The sequence below is a fragment of the Suncus etruscus genome, chromosome 16, assembly GCF_024139225.1.
Source record: "Suncus etruscus isolate mSunEtr1 chromosome 16, mSunEtr1.pri.cur, whole genome shotgun sequence".
Lineage (NCBI taxonomy): Eukaryota > Metazoa > Chordata > Mammalia > Eulipotyphla > Soricidae > Suncus > Suncus etruscus.
Genome location: NC_064863.1, coordinates 58034360 through 58039089, shown reverse-complemented (window position 1 = coordinate 58039089; position 4730 = coordinate 58034360). Strand labels below are relative to the sequence as shown.

At 32.5% G+C, this 4730-nt stretch overlaps 1 non-coding gene across 1 annotated transcript; it reads right to left on the bottom strand.

Annotated features, from left to right (window-relative positions):
- Positions 1-263: 263 nt before the first annotated feature.
- LOC126033020 (U6 spliceosomal RNA) lies at positions 264-370 on the bottom strand. The gene has a single exon (XR_007504177.1). It is a non-coding gene; the product is annotated as a U6 spliceosomal RNA (small nuclear RNA).
- Positions 371-4730: the final 4360 nt, after the last annotated feature.

Sequence of the window (4730 nt, the reverse complement as noted above, 5' to 3'; positions counted from 1 at the left end):
TCTGAGCAAAATGTCTTGTCCCCTAGCAATAAACTACAACCAACACTTTTGCTGACTCATGCTCTGTGGCCCTCCTATTACCCCCCCACCATGTGGACCTTTGCTTGATACTGGATTCAGGTCAAAAGACAATAGGGAAGCCTATATGTTTAATATAGGTTTATGTTTTATATGCTTAATACCTCTATAATACTACCTCTTAACCTGTCTATCCCAAATGTAAGGTAGTATTCTACATTACTTTTTCCTTAATTACTTTTTTTTTAAATATGGAACGCTTCACGAATGTGCGTGTCATCCTTGTGCAGGGGCCATGCTAATCTTCTCTGTATCATTCCTATTTTAGTATATGTGCTGCCGAAGCTAGCAACCTTAATTACTTTTTAAAATCCATTTTATTTCTTCCTTTATATGTGTGTGTGTGTGTGTGTGTGTGTATATATATATATATATATATATATACATATATATATATATATATATATATGTATTACTTGTTTTGTTTTCTAGTTTTCCTTTACTTCATCTGTTTTGGTTTTGCTTGAGACAAAAACCTACAAGAAAAAGTCTTGCCAAGGATAAAAGCTCAGGTCAAAACCAGAACACAGAGATGATGGAGCCTGATACTTTGATTAGAACAAAATGACCATTTTTGTCCCTTATAATAACTTAGTACAGCTTTACAATATTATTCTAGATTTATGCCCTGTGTTCTTTTCCATCATTGTTGTTTTGATCAGTCTTCTGTAGTTGGTGGTCTTGGTTTTTGCACTGATCCTAAGACAAAGCCTAGGATAGAGTATTTCACTATGGTTTCAGAAGTTCTGCTCAGTTGCAGTTGTTTCAGACAGACTTCTAAAATTAGAGACCTTGGTTATACAGATCATGGGCCAAAGCCTAGACTAGGCTCTTTCTATTGCTCCCAGGGTAAGTTCTGCCCAGTCATGGTTGTCAGAATCAGTTTTCTGTTGTTAGTGACATTGGCTTTTACACAGATCAAAGGATGACATGTCTTCTGATTTCATCATATTATTATGTGATGAGATAAGACAACCTGCTCTTACCTCAAGTTGTTGCCATTTTCTCACTGTCAGGATGTCATATCAAAATTGGCACATGGTGTCAGAGCAATATTAAGAATGTCCCAGGGGAATTTTGTTTCCTGTAGCAATTGCAGAGAGCTATGTTGGTTCTATGTCCAAGGTCTAGGCTTCAGGTTTGGATGGTCGCTGTCTATTCACATGAAGTCTAAGTTGGGTCCACATGAGACTGAAATACATAAAATGTTCAAGGTGGAGGGCAAACTGAATATCTAGTATGATTGAGCACCGAGGTATTTTTTAATTTTGTTATTAAATTCATTGTGACTTACAAAAATATTTATACTTGAGTTTCAGACATATAATGTTTCAGGACCAATCCAACCAACATGTCAATATCCTCCCATCAATGTTTCTAGAGTCCATTCATGGCACCACCCACTGCCCCACTCACCAGCATAACAGGTATCTTTTAAAGTTTGCTTGTTAAAGTTTGGATCTTATGATTTCAGTTGTTGACTCTGGCTTGGATATTTAGTTCTGCTCTTTCTTAATATCACCAATATACCTGAAACTCCTTGGTCATTGTCTTCCATCCTTTCATATTTGTCTTTCACCTCAACCACTTAATGTGATTCTTTCTTACTATACTCTCTCTGCATCCTAAAATGTCTTCAACAACTCCCATTTAAACCATTGCATTTCCTCGTGTACTTATTCTAAATACAATATATAAGTGAAATCAAGCTGTATTTATTCTTAATATGGCTTGTTTCATTTAACAAAATATTTTCCAGTTCCATCCATGTCACAGTGAGTTACATGATTGCTTCATTCCTTAGAAATATGTAGTATTCTATTCTATATACTTATATATTCATGATCAACTCATCTTTTGTTGGGCATTTAGGTTTATTCCAATTCTTAGCTATTTATTGAGTGCTTCTATGATTAGAGGTGTGAAGTCATCATGCAAAAGGAAGTCAGCAAAGGTTGTAGAATCAAAATGGTCCACAGATCATACACACAGTTACTCTTATGATGATGTATTTTTATGATAGGAAAAATTAAGTAGTAAGGTTTAGTCATAATTATCTAAGGAATGATAAGATGTTTCCTACAAATTGAAGTTTTATCTCTTTTAATTCTTCATACAGATCTATCTGCTACTACTGTTGTAAATTCTGTTGATGTGAAGAGGTAAGTAATTTAATATTTTTATATCTATAATGAGGATAAATGGACATGGAAGGGAAAAAGTGGCTGTCTTTTTGTATGTGAGGTTCTCAATGCTGCCTTAAATTCTGCTTTTGGCCAGTGTAAAATCTGTATACTGATATCTGTTGTTGTAGTCAGCTTAGTAGCAAATATTGGTACATGACCACATCTTACTATTATGGACAAAGTAAAGGGAAGTATAGGAAGGTGTTAGTCTTGCTAATTCACCTAGGCATTTTAAATATTATATACATGAGTTAAGTAGATAATGAAAGTGATTAAAGGACAGATAAATTAGCACCTAAATAGGGATACAGTCAGGTACCTTCATATTAGATTTCTCTTTTGTGCCCTAGTGAATAGGTGGACAGCAGAAAACCTGAAATTCTAACAGAATGACCAGAGTAAAATAAAGGCATGTAAAGGAAAAAGATCACCAAAAGCCAGGAGGGAGTGTAGGCTGTGGTACTTCTGTGACCTAGACATCAAATCTCCCAATGGGCCTGCTGATTTATTCTTTTAAAAATATTTTTGAGATTCATGTATAGTACTGATATTATATTTCTTTGACATTTAATTGGATGGTAATTAATTCTTTCTTCATCTAATTTGTGTGTATTAAAAGCAAATATATCTTTGATAAAAATTCCCTTTACCTGGATAATTTTAGCACCAAATTAAAGAGACTTAGAAACAATATTTTCTCTATCTTTGAAATGCCACAAGTCTTATGTGTTTTATAATAAAACTCATGCTCATATAATGAGAAGTCAGGTTAAAAATAATTTTATTGTTAGTAAATTATAGGAGACAAAAATAAACAGGATTATATTTTAGTTTATGTAATGATTTACTGATGTCTAGAATTCCAAATGTTGTCTTACTTAAATTTATCCTTTGTAGTGCTATGTAACAACAGCAATTTGACTTTATAAATTATATTCTCATTAATAAATTATTCCAATATGCCTTTTCTATAAAATATAATTATCCAACTTAATGAATTAGATTTCAATGAGTTACTTCAATATTGATAATATTATTGTAATGAATTAAACCAACTGCTGAAATGCTTTAGTTACCCAAAGGGCCAACTAAAACATATTATGCAATATTTTTTCATTTAAATCAGAAATTTAGTTGAAAACATAGTATTTACATTAAAAAATGTATAGAAAGTGCTAATGTTGCTCATCCAGAAATTTCACATTTTCCTTGGAATATTGGTAGAAGGAAGCAGATTCTCTGGTCATAAGTATAGTATTGGAAAGAAATATACATGAACTCTGTTGTTTACAGTATTGTAAAACAAGGTGCCTCAATAAAAATGGAAAAAATCTATGAGAAAACTTAAAATCTGCAGTAATCTGTTCATCTAATAGTAATTCAACTTTATGTTCTGCAGTATTTTATATAAAAAAGGCTCACATGCTAGACATTTACTCTCATCAAATCTGGGAGAAAGATTAGATAATATCTCTAGAAATATATGCATGTAAGTATAAACTCAATGTAGTTTTTACTTACTCTCCTAATTTGTCCCAGAATTTATCTCACTAATGATCCAATCAAGTGACTTTTTAACTCTTTCTAAACCCATCGTCATATAACAAATTAGTAATGGTAGACCTTTTATGTATTCTCTTTAAACTTTTTTATTCTATTTTGAATTCAGTTTAGATTCATTTAAATAGTAATTTCAACATTTAAATTTCTGCTTTAAATTTACACAAACCTAATGATTCTCTCCACTGACTACTGGATAGCATGAAGTCTATTAAATTTTTTATCTATTCAAGATGGCTCTACAGTTGGGGTCCTCAAACTTTTTAAACGGGTCCAGTTCACTCTCCCTCAGACAGTTGGTGGGCTGAACTATAGTAAAAACAAAACTTAAGAACAAATTCCTATGCACACTGCATTATGTTATTTTGAAGTGAAGAAACAAAAATGGGAACAAATACATTATTTAAAATGAAGTAAAATTAAGTCAACAAACTTACCAGTATTTCAATGTGAACTATGGGCCTGCTTTGGCTAATGAGATAGTCAATGTTGGGTTCCATATTTGTCACTGATAGTCATGACAAATGATGCAAGTGTGCATTCATTAGTCTTGATATGGTGGAGGATTTCAAATGTTTCATTATAGAAAATGTCTGTTCACAGGCGTAAGTGCCGCGAAAGATGGTTGCCATTTTGAGTGTATTGTTTCTGAGATGAGGATATGTCTCAGAGGAGAGAGATGCATAAAAATTAAGAAGAATGCTTGACTTGAATGCATCTTTCAAAGAAACCAATTCTGCTGTTCAGCCAGTTCCATTTGATAAATTGTATTCACATTTTAAATATCTATAGAAAATGGGTTATAGAAAAGCTATATGTCTTGTTTGTGAAGATGAAGTTCTTTAAATCTAATTTAGAACTCCTTTTACAATATTTCCAGTGAATCCACGCATGTTTTATTTGTGA